Source organism: Triturus cristatus, chromosome 4_1 (assembly GCF_964204655.1).
Source record: "Triturus cristatus chromosome 4_1, aTriCri1.1, whole genome shotgun sequence".
NCBI classification, from domain to species: domain Eukaryota; kingdom Metazoa; phylum Chordata; class Amphibia; order Caudata; family Salamandridae; genus Triturus; species Triturus cristatus.
The window spans coordinates 1060893221-1060913940 of record NC_140585.1 but is presented as its reverse complement, the minus strand read 5'-3'; positions in this window follow the sequence as shown (position 1 = coordinate 1060913940).

Here is a 20720-nt window from a genome sequence, read left to right as displayed (position 1 = left end):
GCGTATGGTTCACAAGCCCTTAGTGGATCTATTTACTACAACTGGTGCAAGTAAAGCTACACCTCACATAGCGAAATGGTTATACCATCTTCAAGAATACATTTTTATTATAAAATATGTGCCTGGTGTACAAAACATCAATGCTGATTGCTTCTCTAGATTACTGTTGTGGCACTGTGAGGAGGAGGGTGATAAGGAATAGATGGTGGCTGAAATACAAGACTGGGTAGGTACGATTGGAGAAGAGGAATGGAAAGGAGCTGTGTCTGAAGACCCACCCTTGGTGAAACTCATAGATGCTCTTCCTAGACAAAATTGGTGGAACAAACAGGAAGAATTACTGCCATTCAAGTTTGTGTGGGATGAGTTATCTGACGATAATGGTATATGTAGAAGAAAAGAGATATTGGTGGTAACAATAGGCTTGAGAGAGATTCATAAGTTAGCTTCCTGAGGGTCATGGCAGCATTACAGGCATGAAGAAAAGAGCTCATATGGATTTTTGGTGGCCAGGGATGGACAAGCAAATAGAAAGATGTGTGCGTGACTGCATTCCCTGTGCTTGCAGCGACAAGTCTCACAAGGTTCAGGAGACTTCAATATTCCCAGTTCCACTTTCGAGACAACCCTCGCAGAGGTTAGCAATGGACATTTGCGGCCCTTTTAAGGGTTTAGGGGCTAATGAAAAATATACCATCGTCATGATGGATTTTTTATCTAAATGGCGGGAAGTGGGATTTGTGAGGGAGGTGAAATCTAAGAATGTGATTGCATTCTGTGAGTACATATCTTGGCGTGAGGGCTGTCCTGAGGAGGTATTAACTGACAACAGTCCTCAAATTTGTCTCAGAGGAGTTCAGTAGTTTTCTGAACAAATGGGGCATCAGACATTGCAAAACCCCTGTTTATCATCCAAGGGGGAATGGTATGATTGAACAGTTTAACCGCGTCTTGGGTGAAAGTAAACAGTTGGCAAGGCATAGCAACTTGTGTTGTAAGGATCAATTGAAAGAAATTCTATGGAACTATCGTGTCACACCCCATTATGCAACGGGAGTTACACCTTTTAGTTTGCGGATAGGCAGAGTGCCATGCACAGTAGCAGCACCAGCATGGATGGCAAGGGCTGGTACAGTTAAAGTGAACTTTAAAGAATTACGTGAGAAGTAGCAAACGAGGCGCAGACTGAGTCACAATGATAATGTGAGGAAGAATCTGCCCATTTTATGCATATTTGTCTCCTAGCCAGGAGCACAGCATTAAAAAGTATCGCTCTTGCATGACCCCTAACATTATCTTGAAGGCCAAAACAGACCAAGGATAAATCGATAATAACAGGGGCTCCTATTAAGTCTGACAAAAATTTGCCAACGTTATCCCAAAAGGAGGTCAGAACTGGACACTCTTTGAACATATGAGTGTCAGAAGCCGAGGCCAATCCACATTTCTTACAGCATACAGGCAGCTCTTTATTAAACTTGGAAAGCTTCAGCGGAGTAAAATAAGCACTATGTATGGTATACAGATGGTTCCTTTTTAACCATGCCAGCTTTACTATATTGTGCAGGAGTTGGCACAAAGTTTGCCACAGAGTGTCACAATCTTGATCTGGTAGGACACTTCCCCATAAATCCTAAGCAAGGTTGAACTCTCCGTCCACTGCCTCCAGTACTGCCTGACACCAGAAGGAAACTTCCTTCTTCCCTCGGGGTCTAGTCACAAGGTTGTACTCTAGATCGTTACCTTTCCCTACTAGGCTACCCTTGGTCGTTTGTGTCTGAACCTGAACCCAACTAGTCAGCTGGAAGTATTTAAATCTAGAGAGACCTGGCCCTACCCTCTCACTAAGTTGTTCCCATGTTACCAGAGTACCGTCTGTGATCAGGTCCCCCCAAACTGCCAGGCCAGATTCCCTTAACGGTATCGCCAAACTGTCCCTTAGGCATTCAGGACCCCTAGGGGAATCCAATAAGGGAGCCATAATAGAAAAGTAACCAAGAGTGGCCGACCTCCTCAAGTCTGCCCAAGTTTTACCCAGGCCCTGCATGACCCTTAGCCTTACTTTTTTGAAAAACTTAACATCCCCAAATTTAAACAAAAAACCCTCCACCGGTAGCTGTGCACCCTCAAGCATTTCTAGAAACATCCCTCCCACTCCAATATTGACCGGCATTTTTAAAAGCATATGGGTGTGGGAGAGTTGAAAGGCCCAAGCATAAAGCTGAAAATCAGGCAAAGCAAGGCCCCCCTTAATCTCATTCTGAATCTTGTCTATTTGTGATTTTTCAAAGTAAAGTGGGATACAGTTAAAAAGAAAAGTGATTTTTGGGAGAATCAATATTTTAGCCAGATTGACTCTGTCAAAAATAGAAAGGGGGAGTGAGGTCCAGGTCTTCAATAGATTCACACACTCCCTCATCACCGCGGTCAGATTAAACTCAGCAATCTTGGCTATATCTTGCACTGTATTGACCCCTAAATATCTCATTCTAGAGCTTATCTGATGTTGATACTGATTTTCCTTTTGATTCCAAACCATTACCTCAGTTTTAGCAGCATTAATTTCGTACCCCGATACTAGTCCAAACTCCTGAGCTTGACTAATAACAGCTGCAAAAGCCTTATCTAGGTCGGCAGTAAAAATCTAAATATCATCGGCATACAGGGCTACCTTCCTCTCCCACTCCCCATACCTAAAAGACTGAATGTTATCATCATCTCTTAGCCGTTGAGCAAATGGCTCAATGTATAGGTCAAAGAGGAGAGGGGAGAGTGTGCAGCCCTGTCTAGTACCCCTAGATATATTTTAAAGGATGCCGTGACACTGCCGTTTACCAAAAGTCTGGCCGAGGGACTATTATATATAAATTGTACTGTACGACAAAACTTCTCGCCAAGATTGAATTTTTCCAAGACCTCTGATAGGTATAGCCAATTCACCCTGTCGAAGGCCTTGGTGGCGTCCAGAGTCATAGCTGCTAAGGGGATGGAGTATGTAGATGCCAGATCTATTGCCCCTATTAGATCATAGGTTAGGTGGGATATCTGGCGGCCTTTCACAAAGCCCTTCTGGTCTGAGTGCAGGATATCCCCAGCCACTGTGCCCAGATGAGCTGCCAATATAGAAGTAAAGATTTTCTAATCAGCATTCAATAAAGATATGGGTCTATAAGACCCACAGTTGAATGCCGCTTTCCCTGGTTTCAGGATCAAAACTATGATGGCCTCATTCCATGAGTCCGGCGGGATCAGGCCTGCTTGTAAAATCTGTTTAAAAAGTTTGGTCATGATGAGTATAACCTGATCCCCTATTGCTTTATAAATCTCAGAAGGTAAGTGATCTGGCCCAGCGGCCTTACCGTTCTTGCTATTAAAGATAGCCTCCCTTACTTCTGCACAGGAAAATTCTCTGACCAGATAAAGTTGTTGCTCTAAACTGAGAGAGGGAAGCGAAATATCCTCAAGTCACCTATGAGCACTCTGGCTATCTACGTTACCCTCCTCCTGATAGATGGTTTGAAAGAAGGCCTGAAAAGCATCACGAATTTCCTCATCAGTAACTAACGCACCCCTCTCATTTCCGATCTCCTTAATATAGCTCCTTGCTCGGTCCGATTTACTCTTCCAAGCAAGCAGTTTGCCCGCTCCTTCACCATATTCGAAATGGGAGACCTTACTTGCTTCCCACCTTCGCATGAGCCTAGTATTCAGACTGTTTACAAGCTAGGCTTTCAATCCACTAATCTTATCTCGCTATTCCTGCAAGATTTCCGGAGGTACTGAAACTGAGAGGTCTACCTCTGCGTCCTTCAACCTGGCTTCGATACCTGTAATTTCTTGCTTATGTCTTTTAGTCCTGTAGCAGGACCTATTAGTAATCTGGCTACGTAGGTAGGCTTTCAAAGCGTCCCAAACTGAGGTTATTAAAGCTGTACCCACATTCACCTCCAGAAACCATGCCACTTCCTGTGAGAGAAAGGAAACGTGTTCCTCCTCCAAGAGTATGGCACGGTTAAAAGACCAGGTCCTAATTGAGCTGGGCACTTGGCATTTCAGAGTCATAAGGACTCCAGAATGGTCCGAAAGATGGGGTGCCAAATATACTACACTCTTAACCAGGCTCCTTAGTGAATAGCTAACCAGAACAAAGTCAATACGTGACTGGTGCCCATATTTAAAGTTCCGGTACGACACCCCTTGCTGCTGCCCTGATTTGTCCCTCCAGATATCTGATAAAGTAAACTGTCTCATGGCCCGAGCAAATATTCCCGAGACTTGGAAAGGACCACAGCCCTATTAGTTGGAGTTTTATCCAGTGCAGGGTTCAAGACAATATTGAAATCCCCTGCCAAGATCATTGGCTCTGGGTAATCAAGTAAGTGCAGAAAAAAAGCCTTCAAACTAGAAGGATCATCCTGGTTAGGGCCATAGTATCCGATTAAAGTTAACAAGGTGTCCATTATTGATGCTTTTACAATCACCTATCTGCCATTTGGATCTTTCATATAAGAGCAGACATGGGCCCTAGCTGACTTCTTAAGAATAATTGATAACCCTCGGATATTTGCCGACTGATTTGTGCTGAGATGGGAGCCCACCCACCTATGCGGCTTTAACAAAGAGACCATTTCCTCTTCTAATAGATGTGTTTCCTGGAGAACAATGACCTGCGCAGATGAATCACACAAGTACTGTAAGATCTTATCTCTCCTTGGTCTAGTGCGCAGGCCATTGAAATTCCAGGTAAGAATCTGAAAGGAAGTCATGGCGGCTCCCCCTTCCCTGCCTTATCAAAATATGCAGTATTGGCAGTGTCAGCTTTCATCCCTACGCCCTTCACCTCAACTCTAAAAATAGACACATCCAAAGTGGCGAAAAATGAGGATTCTATCCCTCCCTCCTTTTTTGACTGGCAATCTTCGATTTTGGCGATCTCTAAGTTGGACTTATTGAGAACTGGAAGCCAAAAGAAGAGAACTTTCAGGAACATACTGAAAACGAGATGGAACCCCGAGTTGAGGGAGTAGTTTTTTTTTTCTTCCCTTTTCCGGGTCCTATGATTATGCTGCCTGAATACTCTCAGGGCCAGCCTGGGAATCCCCCCCTCCCAGTATGGGGGGGAAGCCCTAAGACAAAAGGCCATCTAGATCTAGAAGCTTGCTCTCAGTGGGTGCTTTGGGGTACACATTGGCAAATCTTAGTGCCGGTAGGGGGGAGATCTAAACTCCTAGTCGCCTACGCCTCTCAGTTTGCTGAGTGAGGGCACGGACTGCTTGAGTGTGCTTTCAAAGTGAGATTGGCGGTAAATGAGGACAAAAAAAATCCCAGATAATTTGAGGAAAGAAAGTAAAGTGTTTAACAGTGGCATGTTGGTCAGAGTGCATTATGATCATCTTCAAAAAAAGGACGCTCTAAGCTATCAACACCTAGGGTGATTGTTGAAGTAAGAGGGAACGTTGTCAAGTTGGATGATGGAAAATGGTGGAACACCAGAAGAGTGGCAATATGTAATGAGGCAGAAGGAAGAGAGTGTTTGAGAAGATATGAGGTGAAGTTGGAAGAACTCTGGAAATTCAGAGGGATCCCAGTAAGCGATGTAAACCCAGTCCCAGATATTTGGAATCATATGTTTGCAATTGAGTTCAACTGTTCTGTTTATGTTATGCTAAAGGAAATAGGGTATTGCCTGCTGGTCTGACACTCTTGGTGTCAGTCATGTTTTTTATTGTTTGCATTGTGCATTTATGTTTTAATACCATTGTTCATTCTGTAATTGCTTTATTTAGGTAGGGAGATGTGTTATATCTATGTGATCATCTTTACCATGTTTATGCATGTATGCTCCTTACGTGCTGTTGCTTCCACTTCTAGAACTTGTGTGTGTTCTAGAGGATGGAGAGGCAGTGACTGTTGGGGAAGCTGCTGGCCGGTGACCATTCCTGTTTACTGAATTAAGATCACAAAAAGACACCCATGACCACTCATCTTTGAAAGAACGACGACGGCTAGGAAGTACTCCATATTCACAAACTGATGCATGTGGCCAAATGCGTCAATTTGGTAGGCCTGCGTTGTAATTTGCCAGTACAAGAACCCACTGCGTCGCGCTGAGAATAATAATTTCAAGCTGGGCGTTCCCTTTTAAAATCCACCTTAAAACCAACGCATTGATATTTATGGTTTGTCAATGGGTGACGCAGTGTCATCCAGCGTGGCGCATAGCCTGTTGCATCAAAATCACTGCGCATCGGCAACCCAGGCATAAGAAATGACGAATTGGCTCAGTTACATAAACACATGCCACACATTAAACTTTTGCATGCTTCATTACACCATGAGCTGCTAATTTTGCAGTTGGGAGTGGTGAGAAGTCCCCCCCCACCACCAGCACCACATAGGCAGTGCAGAAGGGAGCACTCTGCAAAGTGCTGTGTGCCTTCTCTGTGTGCAAGGGAGGAGTTCCATAGTTGTTGCGGGGGTGTCTCCATGAAAATCCCATGGTTCATGAGGCATGACGTATCTCATACCAGGTAAACTTTTAAATGTAACAAATTAAATGGTCTCCCCAGGTGAAGTGTAACAGGGAAAAACAACAGAAGTAATTCTAGTCACTACCGCTAGCTATGTGTGCTGGAATCTGTTTCACACATATATCTCAGTCAAATCTGAAGCCCTCATATTTGGGATTTTGGCTTAGGGCAGTGCATCAAGTGAGTTTGCTGTGCTGCCTTACACCTAAGTGAAAGGGCAGGAATGCCACATATTAATGCAACACTGTGCATACCTGTCCTGCACTGGAGCTGTTTGGGCTGTCTAGTACCAATGCATGCATCCTTGCACCATTGTGCAATGGTGGCTGTGTTAGTGTTAGGGAGCACATTGTGTGCAACTGTAGTCTGAAATGTAAGGAAAGCGTGGTATGGCCTGAATATTACGCACTGCAATATTGCCTTTACTCTGTGACACAATGCAGTACAGACTGGTGAGTTTCTGCACTGCACAGTGCCACTTTCCCAAATATCAGGGTCACAATGTAATGTGCACGTAGTGGGAACAATGCACTGCAATGTGTCCACAATGATGTTCCACATTGTCATACACTTACTAATTGGTGAATGGCAGTAGCGACAGAATGTCATGTGTTAGTTCAATCTGACTGGAGGGAAGGAACCACATCAACTGGACTGGGTAACAAATCACTAATGAAACCATGTGGCTTGACAGACAAGCCAACATGAGTACAAAGGCAACACAAGAGATAAGTCTGAGATCAATGTCTCTTCTATGGTGTACCAACTATTGGTATCACTGAAAGGTCAACAAGGTCAGTGGTGTGAGACAAAGTACTGTGGACATGAGCAAGTTTGTCTCACATGTCAGTATAAATCTAAGTTGATCAAGGTTATTGGAGCAAAACAGGGAGACGTATGTGGAAAGGCCATGTGTGGCATGCCATGTCAGTGTCGGCCAGGACATGTACAAATGCCAATACTGGATAACATTGTGACACCAACAGTATGCACACATATGACTCAGTAAAACTGACAGTCTACGTACACACATAGCTTGACCGCCACATTGACTGATGTTACCAAAGTGATGGCTCACTTTTTCTGTGGACTAAGTAGTCCAAATGAAAATCCTATGAATCCAGCACATAGAAACTTACTAGGTTTGACACAATGCGGCCAAACATCAGTCATTGACATAGAATACATTTCAACTTGGACAAGGCACCACATTTTACTCAGGTTAACAATCCCAATATACAATATCAAATACCTGATCAATAAACTGTCACTTCACAGTAGTGAGTGCACATAACATTGAGTGATCAGAAAGAACTCTAAATATCCATCACCGTAAGCAACTGGAGAAACATGAAAGTCAAGACAATGCAGCGTTGGCTTCTCTGTTATGGTGGAGGAGTGTCACCCCACTGCATGAAAACATATAAAATAAAATTATAATAAAAGCAATTAATAAAGCTGGTTAATAATCATTTTATTTTACAATACGGAGCCGGAGCAGAGTCTCGAGGGTGGGGTCATCCTCTGATTGCACAGGAGGAGTGGTGGGCAAAGGGCACTGCAAGTGTGCATGACGGTTTGGCCTGCTGTCTTAAGACGGACAAACCATCACGCGCACTTGCCTAGCTCCATGCTGTTGCAAAGTGAGCGTCAGGCATCAGCCACTCAGCCCAATCCCGGTGCTTCTCTCATCATGGATAATACCAGCATCTGAGCAGCGTCTGGATTGGCGCCGGGGTGCCTGGGAAACTGTGCATCTGGAGCTGAGCACCGAGGTGGCAAGGCAACAGGTACGTTTTTTTTTCTTTTTGTCCCCTGTACTGCTCACCACTTTTCCCTGCTAGCAGCCGCCACTGTGTAGAGGTAGGCACAAAATAAATGCATGTGTGAAATTGAAATGAAAAATAGAAACACAATGAGCAGCGAGTACACTATTTTTCAAAAAGGGGGAATTTTGTTTAAAATTAATGCTCTTAGCTAACGGACATAGAGATGGATGGAAGGTGGAGCTGAAAAGCCTCTCATGTATGTATCTTGATCTCCAAGCTTGTCTGGCAACACTACAGCAGAGCATCAATTTTACCAAAGTCACAAATGAAATGGCGGATGACTATCTGGGGTAATCTTTCTTACCTAGGGGAGTGATGGTAAAGCACTGAGGCATCTTTAAATCCTGCAGTATATAACCATTAATGTCAGGCCAGAGCCGACTTACTGCACAGACATATCCATTTATTTCATGTCTCTTCAGTGCCCATGGCAACGAACCAATAAACGACTCTCCCTTTTCAGCTGACCTTTCACATGTGAAGGTCGGTCAGTTTTGTTGGGATAATGCATGAATAAAAGCCTGTTTATGCTGCAACAAAGCTGCGATACATTTGACATTTCAGGGCGCGTGGCAACATCATTCTTCCTTTTCTTGGACACAAGCATTGATCTAAAACACACGTTACCAGACTCGAATAAAAAGACGTATTGCTAGGAAATCTCTGGCCCATGAAAAGCCCATATACACTAATGCAGGTGAGTTAAATGTCACGATGTATTCCATTCACCCTGACAAGGTAACAGCTGATAATGTCAACACTTTTAAAACGTGATTGGATGCGATAGACCTGGTTTCTGTCAGCAGCACACATTTATAAAGGCACCGTACCATTACACTGACGCATATATCTATGCTTTACCTGTTACTGCTCGGTTTAAGTATATTATGGTGCGTTGTAAAGACTGCTCTGTGGAAGAAGAAGACAAGGGGCCTAATTTATGAAAAGTGACGCATCGCTGCGTGAAAAAAGCGATGCGTCACTTTTCATTGCGCCCTCCTTGCGACATGCTGGATGCGTCATGTTTATAATATGACACATCATGTCGCAAGGAGTTACAGATACGTCAGTATTTCTGGCGTATCAGTAGGTGCAAAAATGGCGCACTGCTGGAGTGTGTCACAAAAGTGACGCAAATTCAGCAATGAGTCATTTAACATGGGCAAGTCCCATTTCAATGTGCCTGTGTCAGTCTTACGCCTGCTGTGAGGCAGGCGTAAGATATTGACGCATTTGCGTCCTAGAAGTGGCGCAGTGAAATCTCATAGATTTCACTGCATCACTTCTACGAGGCTTACTTATGTCAGAACGCCCACCCTGCATACATTATACCTGGCGCAGGTATAATGTGGCGCAGGGATTTACAAAGTGACGCATCTACCTAGATGCATCACTTTGTAAATATGACGCAACATGGCGCATTTTTACGCTGCTGGTGCGTCACAAAAAGTGACGCACCAGCGTCGCAAAAGTGACGCAAGTGCTCATAAATAAGCCCCAAGGTTTTTTTAAATTATTCTTTTTAAGTATAGCAAACATAGCGATCACACATGACAATTATCCATGCCCTTTTATGTACATTACTAATTGCTAGTCAAACCACATTAAATCTGGCAACGCCGGAAGTTGTGCAAAAATCACACTTCCAAAACATAGGCATGCACCGTATTTACAAGAATACGGCACACCGTTGTGTTTTCGCTAGCGCTGGTACTAAAAATAGCTGCACTAAAATAGCTGCCTAGTGTCAACACAGACACCCTTGCATCATAGTGCAAGGGTGCATGTCTTGCAGGGATGATTGTTTATGTGCAGGAAGGTCTCCATTATAACAATCAATAATGGCGATTTGCTACTTCGATGTGTGCTGCATTCTACAACACACTGTTGTATTCTGAGCTTACTGAGAACTGCATTTATGATATGGGCTTTTGTAATGTGGGTCCATGGAATCCTGCGGATGTCAAAGGCATTGCCTGGGGCCTTTAGGTGGAGACATCACAGGATTCCATGTCATTTAGCTAACAGTGATTATTAAAGTTTCTGGTGTTACAGATACAGGTTGTTTTTGCCATTAAACTTTGGTAAAGACTTCCTTGAGAGTACACATATATAGAAGTAGCAAATTGTCATTATTTAATGATTGTTCATGTGCAAGGAGCAATACCTTCCTGCACATAAACAGTCATTAAAGGTGTGTTGCTCTTTCTATCGTTGCGCCAATCTAATGCCTGCTTTTGCATGGCATTAGATTTTGGTGCTGCCTCAGATTTGCAGTTCTTTGTAAATTGGGGGCAGCATAAAAAAATCAATGGGTGTTGCGGTGGAAAGCCCAGAGCAACACCCACTGCACGCCCCTTTAACGCAGAAAACTGTGTGAAAGGGTACCATATTTACAAAGTTGCGTTAACCCCCGCAAAGTGGCCTAATGCCACTTTCTAAATATTGTGCAGGGCATTGCGCCACCGGAACGTCATAAAAGTGACATTTTGGTGGTGCTATCCCCTTGTAAATATGCCTGTATCAGTATTGGAAATCATGCTATCGAACTCAAAGGTGAGGGGAGAAACCAAAAGGCACCCACAGTATAGGCCCCTGCAGCCCTCACTACTCAGGGGGCTCCCATTCAGTCAATTGACTATAGGTCTTAGTGGGATGTAGGAGGCTTAAGGTGCATCATCACATTCTGCAGGTGGTACCCATCATATTGTGATATGCCCCTGCCAGAGGCAATTTAGAAGGGCCTGTCCGCAGGTAAAATATCAGTACTATCTGGAGCGTTTTGTCTCTAGTGCCCTATTATTATATTACTATAAGTTCTACCAGTTGGAATGGGGAATATTGTGGTAATAAAGAATATTTCCTGTCTTCCAATCTGTCAAAGTCATAATCTTGCAGTTTACCTGCCCCCCAACACATATTTTGTATAGTGTTATCTACAACAAAATATATTGAGGAAACTGCTGGATCAGTCAGAATATTACACATATGTGCCGAGTTATGCCCACCACCCTGTTTGCACCCAAGTTGACATTAATACACTAGTCATAGGCCCACGCCTTTGACTCAAGTCTATGCTGCTATAGCAGACATGTAATGGCCAGTTCAGCCTGCTACGGTGGACTATTAGTCTATATTATATGATAGCTTCCCATAGGAAGTATCATTAGTAGGGGCAGAATGAAGATCATTGGGAAGGAGTTCTTGTTACTGCAAATGCCATGAAACTAACAGGCATATTTTGAACAAAGCAGGCAGTCTGCCGGCCCGCTAGGGCAGTAGTGACCCTTCCATCAGCGTCGCATGAGCAAAATAATAGCCATATTCAGCGTTCTCCGCCACTGGGGTGGAGCATTTTTGCAAAATTGGGAGAGTTTTCAATATAAATATACAGGATATTGAGTTTATTTTTGGAGCTCCGCTGTGAGGTCAGCTGTTGAATCTGTGCCTGTGTAGTTTATGTCTCCAGATCCAGTAGCAATAGATATCTACATTAGGGTTAATGGCTTTTACTATTCTATATAAGTCATCATGAACACAAATGTTGACACATTAGAGATACATGCAAGAAATGAAAACAAACAACTCAATTAGAAGTACTAATAGTAGTTGATACACATACAAATGTATTAATGAATTATTGCAGGACGAAGGAAGAGATGCATAAATTGACACCTAAGATTCCAAGATTTATCTGATCGCCAGATGGTACAGGGTCTAATCGTTGCTGCCATGATCTCCCCTGATTTAATCAATATTGATGTTTTCAAGTTTGACACCCCTGGACTATTGAATGAAAAAAGATGACAGAAGAGAAAGATATATATATGAGAGTAAGCCATCATAAACCATCAAAGAAGATAGTAGCTATGTGATTTGAAAACTCAGTTTGAGTCCCACAAAGTTTGATATCTGCTGCAAATTAAGACAAATCCTAAGAGATATATTATAGGGGTACCCTTACATAAGCAAGTCTAAGGGCAATTTTATAAGTCAAAATCAAAATATATTGAGCATTTTACCAGTACGGATATGTGACAAAAGACATACAGCTACCCTGCCAGTAGTAAATAAAGAGGTTGGATCCAAAGGTAAAAGAGCAGGATATTTAACTTACCAGTCTCTGCCATCCATCTGCTGTGCGGTGCCAGTCTGAGTTTTAGTGCAGTGCTAGTGCAAGGAAGCAGGCTTTTGTGCAGGTTTTCCCCACTTTTTTGCCCCACTTGGACTATTAGCTGCTGGTTTTGCGACTCTGAGAGTGCTCTCAGGCCTGCTTACCAAACCTCAATACCAGTGTTCTGACCCAGCACAAAAGCCTGTAAGAGTGTTCACCCAGCAACTCTTGCATCTCTGTTTGTGCCACTCTGCATGTAACAGAGACAAAATGGACCACAACCTGCCACTGCAGACTGACAGGGCAGTGTGTGACACAGCTAGTTCAACTTTGCCATTATACCTGATGGCAAGTCCACCCCTTCCCTTTCGAATAAGTCTCCCTGAAGAAAGTGCCTGGCTCGGGAAAAGTTGATTCCAGGCCACAGTCTGAAGCAGAGACTTCACGGGTCAGTTATCTGACCCCTTAGATTTTTAGTGGGGACATAAAGCCAAAAGAGCCCAAGTCACAATTTCTGGTAGCCACTGCAGAACTTTTGATGCTACCAGACTGCAACCAAAAGAAAAATGTGGAGATAGCCAGAAGGTGCACCCATGTTTGCTTGTCCCATGGGTTTTGGTTGTTACCGGATTCATCACCCAAGAGAGACACCAGCCTCCACCATAGATTTTTACCACGATCACTCTGTTCCACAAGTGCAAGGTATGTATCGGCAGCCCTTGGAACCTTGTAGGGAGGACTTCGTGGGACCCTGAGAGCTGTGGACAGAGTTACCTGTGTGAATGTTTTGTTTCATGGTGTTTTTAATTAAGAGAAAAAATGTTTTTTGTCTGTGTGTATATATTGCACATGTAGTGTTTTTATTTGAAGCATATATTTTGTTTTGTTAATTTGTATGGAGTCTATGTAAAGTTTGTTGTTTCTGAAATTGTGTGTTGTATGTTTTTAACAGCCCTGAGGATGCCCAGGTTATGCAACAAAATGCTTTGGCTGTGTCCTTGTCCATGCTTTTCAGCTGAAGCTGATAAATTAAGAATAGAATTTTCACAATATACATAATTTGTGATGTCCATAATTTCTTGTCTGGACTCTTTTGTTTGTTTTTGGTACTCTTAGACTGTGAATTAGTTTTCTTACTGGACCCTTGTGTTATGTACACTCTCAGGCATGCTTTTTCATCCTTTTTTTAAAGATGTAATTTTTGGGGCATTTTTAGCAGTTGGCCCTGGGAGTGAGCACCTCAGTACTGGGAACTCATCAGAGTGCAGCATTTTTTGCCACAATCGTTCAGCTGTGTTTCTTGACTATTCTATGAGGGATGTCTCAAAACCTTTTGAGAGATCCTGAAAGCAAGCTGAGGGTCTCTGATTGTGTATGGAACACCTGGTGGAGTTCAAGAGGACAGAGGGCCAGCAGATGGTATGTATTGACCAATTGGGTTGCCAGAATACCAATTAGGTGTCTCTGAGCCACAGTTGGTGGTATGTAATGATGGGCTAGTCTCTGAGATCTTGCCGGTGGTGCCTGAGTCCATGCCACATGTCACAGAGGGTCATCTGCTGTTTTTGATAGAGTACAGAGCACCATTGGGACATTGGGGCTGGCACTATCAGATGGCTATCTGCAGGTGACAAAGAATGAATTGGAATTCTCTGGACCTTTTTGACAGCATGCTGATGGTGTTTAAGGATCAGCTGTGGCAGTCCCTCATCTGTGGTTGAGTTGATTGAAGGCTGCCTGGCTGAGAGCTTAATGGACTTCTCTGTTTATCATTGAGTTCTTGGAATGCCAAATGAGATTCTCGGATGCTTGCAAAGACTGTAGATTTGCTGAGAGCCTCTGAAATACATCTGGTGGTGTCTAATGAGTAACTGTTTTTATGTGGAGTGAGTGCCAATTGAGGTATCTTGCTACCAAATCGGTCTGCCTGAAGGCCAGGGGAGCTTTGAGTTCACTGAGAGTACAGCAAGAATATGAAAAAGCTGGGCCTACGTGTCTGAGGGTGGGCCAGACGTATTTGTGAGTTGGCTAAGGGTGCCAGAAGACACAAAATAGTCTCCAGGGCATGGCTAAGAGATTTCAGAAGGTCTTCCTGGAGTGCATTGTACATGCCAAGTGTATGCTGTTGGGAGAAACGCTGACATGTTGATCGAAGGTGCCTGAAGGGTAGACAGTAGACAACATCCGGCAAGCAGCTGAGGATGGCCAAGTAACTGCATTGGACGATACATTTAGATGTTCTATATCTAACTGCCACATTATATGAAGGGGAAAGAACACTATTATAGCCCGACTATTTTGAGACTCAAAAATGGTTGTACTTTAGCATTTTTGACTACATGCACAGAGTCACCGTAGTTGGCTGACCTGGTGTGTATCCATGCATTTGTGTGTAAAGAATATATTGATCCAGATGAACCCCACCCAACTAAAAAATCTTTGTGAATAAACGATGAATTACAATTGGTCCTGATGAAGGTGGTTTTACCTCTGTCCCACCAAAATGTGCGTTGACCTATTTGCTACAGATGGGAATCCAGTTTGAGACAAAAAAACAAAGAAGAAACTGTTGTGATATAACAATATATCGTAGTAACAAAGTTATTTGATTCCACTCACTGGATCCCGCTTTTGTCTTTGAACAGTTATATGTATTATTTGCTGGTGTAGTATGTATGAGGGTATGGATGAGGTATGTGACGTGTTTGAATGCATGTTTGATGATTGAGTGTGGGGTTACTCTTATTCCTATCTTTACACGTTGAGTCACATCATGTTGTAATTATTTCCTTTTTATATGTATGATTAATTGTTTATATTTTGTTCTTTGTCTATTATATGTAATCATGTTAGAGTAATTGAGATACCAAGCTGTTTATAAAATCAAACACATGAATCAAATTGAGATAGTGATGAAATATGATTATTCTGCTTGTGTGTCTATTTTCAAGTTTTGTGTTAATTTATAATAATGAAAAAAATCCTTTGAAAAAGAGAAAAACTAAAAAACGTTTTATAAATCATAAATATGGTTTTATGTAAATACCTTGGTTGAGCAAATAATTTTGGGGACATGATTTTTGCATGAGCCTGAGAGACCAGATATTGAAGAGATACAGGTCAGTTTAGAGGTCTTTCCAGTTTCTCAAGTGTATGCTAACTGCCATGACATTTTGTATGCTGAAAGTCCAGATTGCATATATATATATCCGCTCTCATGCTTTGGGTGGAACAGTTTAATATTTTCTGTGCAATACTTATTTCAGCAGCTTTCTCCCTCTTAAAATTGCCTCCATCCCAATACAATTTATTAAAGAAAATGTGGAAGATTTATTGAAACAAACTTTGGAGTGATCTAGATCTTGGCCGTACTCCCATCGTCTCTCTGTAGGCAGCAGTTTCAAGTACTCAGTCGAGATGACAGTATCCCACCCACCGTATTTAGATGTGTGCTGGCGGAACTGCTGCAGCAGACTCACCTGCTGGCTAACAGTGCTCCATCAGGCCAGCGGTATTGCGCTAAGCCTATTTAAATGTTCCTGTTGTGCTGGTGTTCTCCTAGTGGCGGAATCCTGATGGGGTGAGTCCTTAGAGGAGTAGATACTGGTAAGAACTACCCAATAATGTGTCAACACACATACATGTTGCGTTTGCTCCAAAATACATATGTAGGTAATATGAAATGGTCCTTCTTGATACATATTGCATGCCATACACACAACATACACACACTAGTGAATGCACATCCACCGGAACCACAAGCACAGCACTCCTCACAACCTACACAACAACAATATTATGTTTTTAGTATCAATTGGGCAGAGTATGTAGGCTTACGGCTAGAGTGGTCGACCTCGAAGTTGGGGAACCGGGTTCGAGTCTCGGCAATGACGCTCAACATCCTGTGATTTTGGGCAAATCTCTTAATCTCCCAGTCCCTAACAAAAATGAATGTGTCCTTCTGTAATGAAACTTGTACTATGTAAAGTACTCTGATAACCGATGTCTCGGGTCTAGTTCGGGCTATATAAAAATCTTAAATTATTATTTATTTTTTTAAAGACAGGTGTGTGCATTTTACACATGTTAAAAAATTGCATGTAACAGCAATGCTAAAATGTCATTTGGCATTTTGGTGTAGTTGAAGCAGCTAAGGAGGGACCTGGATGATGGAGTTAAAGATGGAAACGGAAGTGGAAAACAGTAAAAACCTGCCAACATCTAAATCGGATGGGCAGACTGCCAAGGAGGCAAACGATCAATCCCTCGAAAAAGTGACAGCAGGACCGTTACCACCAAGATCTAAACCAGGCACTTTGTCTTTGAAACATTCATCATATTTACAATATAAATACACATTGCTAAGGATATTAAAGATTCCCATTTTAGTTTTCTAAATCTCCCTTTCATCTCTTCTCAAACGTTGCAATGAATGAGCAAAATGTATCTGATAGCTAGCTATTCTACTTTCTCGGTGAAAGAGTTTCAATGTCAGTTGGGGGATTCTAAATCTCCATGAGGGCTGGCTGTGTTTTAGGACCAGCCGGGGTGCATGACGCAGTGCCATTACAAGGAGAGCTTTGAGGAGAAGATTGATCTTTCCACGTCAAACACGTCTGTTATCTCACAGATCTGTGACTAATTTACAACCTCAAAAGGACAGCAAGAGGCTTAAAAACAAAACTTACCTTTCTCTGGGCCTGGGCATAAAAAACATGAATGTTGCCTAAAATGGCCTGTGTCGAAACTGAAGCTCTTTCAATTTCACTTTACACCAACATTACTATGTGGACACTCTCCTGCCTTGAAGCTACAGAGCTACAGTACTGCGTGAGGTACGTTTGTGATATTCCATCATGCACACCATTCCTTAAATTTGTTTGATAAATATATTGCTTCGTTTTTAGCAAAGGAATATTTCAGTGAAGTCACAAAGAGTGCATCTGTAATTTATTTGTGCTCTTCAAAGGATATTTCGTATGCAATTTAAAACTTATCCTGCATATCTTTACTTCTGATTTACAAAATCTGATTGAATTCTAAGCTTTTTCATGGGTTTTGCTTTTTCTCATGTGACTATGTTGTGCTTGTGCTGGTGAGATCCTATCTCTTAGCTGCTATTTGTATAATGGGCCACTATAGATCCACTTGTTTAACGGGTTTTGAAGTGTTTGTTGAAGAAAGAGAGCAAGATTAAGGTTTGAACTTTACATTCTCCCTGTCTCTGTGGTACTGTATTTTTAGGTCTCGCCAAGCGAATGCAGCGCATGCACGCTGCTTCGCCTTGGCGAGACTATTGTTGTCTGTTTGGTGCGCGAAGGGAGACAAACCATGTGTGCGCACGGACAGGCGATGTGCACTCGCATGGCATCTCCTCTCTGGCGTCTGCATGCGCTGCTTCTTACTTCGGCATGCATGCCCAGACAGGGCATGTGCACGTGCCTGGACTCCTCTTTGCCGTGAGGCTCCCTGGCTTCTTTGGTGCCATGCTCAGAATAAAGAGATTCTGTTACTGAGGCTTTCTTGAAAAAAAAATGTTTTGACAATTACAGGCACTTTTGAACATAGAAACTTCAAACTTTTTCTAGACTTTTGTGATTCACATATATGTCCCTATTGAGCCACAAGACTGCATGTCTGCTTTGTATGCGGTCTGTCCCCCTCACCAATACGGCCTGAGATTGTTAAACTTTGACTTGAAAGAGTCTTCTGTCGCGAAAAAAACTAGTTTTCTTAAAAGCCTCCTGCCAAGAGAAAGGAAGGCTGCCTTAGACGGTCTGCTATGGGCACAGTCCAGGAGAGGATGGGAAGCCGGACAGAAAGACTGGCAGAGCTGTGTGTGCACACCGAGCAATGGGTCGCCTCCTTCTGCTCCTAGGTAAAGATTTACAAAGTCCACTTTGTCGTTGTAGTTGCAGTGGAGTTTATTAGTGACGTGGAAATGCAGATGGTTGTAAATCGCATGCTGCGGGATAGCCACACGGCGATTTTTTCTTTATTTGCTTGGCCTTGGTGTTTTTATAGTGCACACAAATCGAACTGAAATACCCCTTGACGCAGCACGATGTAATCGTTGCCGAGCCTGACTGTGCTGTGGAGATAGTTATAGAAACAAAACATTTTTAAGGTTGATGGGGTAGCCAAAGTGGTCCACGGAGGACACATTCTCGTGAAAGTAGGTACCTGTATGTACGTGGTCGAAGGCAAGCACAGAGTCAACGAGTGTCTAGGAGTAGTAGGCTCTGGGAGCAGAAATGTACTGTTACTGTTTTGTGATGTAGTGTTCTTTAAAGGGGGTCTTCCTTAACTCTTTGCTACATTGAATACGCATTGGACGATCCAGTGGCTATGGGGATGCTGTTCCAGGTCCTTGGTACATTGATGGCGAAGGCTGCTGCCTGGTGTTTTTTTTTTTTAAATGTTATTTACACTCAGTTTTCTGTGTCATGCATCCACGTGGGCACAACGCTTCGGCGCACTTTCACTTTCGCCTTACTCTCGGCGCTGAAGGCTGCTGGTGATGGCTGCGCCCGGTGATGTCAACGTTTTGCCAAAGCACGAAGGTGAAATCCCAGCAGTGTCCAGTGGAAAGAAAGGACGGGGACAATGAGGGAGCACAGGCGAGAAGACCGCGCACCCTGCTTTATGCCCTACTCCTCTGCCCTTCTTCTTTCTCTATCCCCTGCTGCCTGACCGTACTCCTGCCCAGCAGCCATGCCCTACTTCGTACCCTGCTCCCCTCCCATGTGGTCAGACCGTATTCACGTGCCCTGCAGCCCTCCCTGTAACCTGCTGTATACCCTGGTTACTTCACTGCTCTCTTTTCCGTTACCTGCTACCAGACCTACTCCCGTACCCTGCAGCTCCCCCTGTTCCATGCACAGTACTTCTTGGCACTTCGAGGTGCCCTGAACCTATCCCTGGCTCTTATCCCACCCTTTCCTTTCACCCCCTGCTCTGATGCCCCGTCCTCGGGAGGGGGTATATTTGGTGTCACGCCGCCCTGCACAGGAAGAAACAAACCCTGTGCCTGGAATCAGGGGGTGTTAAGGAATAGGGGAGGGCGGTAAGGGGGGGTGTGGAGTCAGTATTGAAAGGCAGGGGTGGATGGTGCCCCTCCTGGAGGCTGGGGCAGATACATTGATAGGCTTGGAGCGATTCCCACATGTACCCCGAGCAGCGCCTTTGATGTTGATGATGTTGAATGTGGACTGTCCCAACCAAAGCAGGATTGACTCCGCGTTCTGTGTAGTGGGGCCGGAGGAGGGGGCACCGTCTGCTTGATGCTTCGTGCCCTTTGTCGGACAATAAATTGCTATTTCCGTTTCTTGTACACGTGTGTTTCGAGCCTACATTGATCCGGCTACGGTTTGAATTATAAAAGGCAGCAATCATCTGAAATCAGTGCCCCCTCAGGCCTCAGGGCCCTGGTGCCGCTGCACCAATGCAAGCCAGGCTTCTGTACCTTGAGTCCTGCCAGTGTGCAGTGCATGTGTTCACATGTAATCAGTTCTATGTGCACATGTGAAGCAGGCCGTGGATGGCAGGGGACCTCACACCTGCTGCGGGCACCACTCTGCCAGTTCAGGGGGAGTGGGGGCGAGGGTGGGCGTGGGGGGTCATTTCACTTGATTAATTTATTTAATGAGTTTTGCTTATTTGTAAACAGCGAGTTGTGGACACATATCTTTTCTTCTCAGACACCTCCTTCTTGCAGACACTCCATTTGCTTTGCAGATGCCTCAATATTTTCGCAGACACCTTCCACCTCCCCCCAGACACCTCCCTTCTCCTCACAGACACCCCCCTTTGCCTTCTTTTCACATACCGGGACAAGGAGCAGAGACCGCGTTGGCTCCTTCAATGGCAGGAGGTAAGCGGTGTGTAATGCAGCTCTCTTCACTCCCACACTGCTCTAAAAAATTTCAGAACTTTGTACATTTCTAAATTCTGCAGAAATTAACTTTTAAATCGCTCTTTTTTTATTTTCGAACAGCGCGCCATACCTCGCATTATTAAATCTCATCTGCAATCATCTGAAATCAGTGCCCCCCCAGGCCTCAGGGCCCTGGTGCCGCTGCACCAATGCAAGCCAGGCTTCTGTACCTTGAGTCCTGCCAGTGTGCAGTGCATGTGTTCACATGTAATCAGTTCTATGTGCACGTGTGAAGCAGGCCGTGGATGGCAGGGGACCTCACACCTGCTGCGGGCACCACTCTGCCAGTTCAGGGGGAGCGGGGGCGAGGG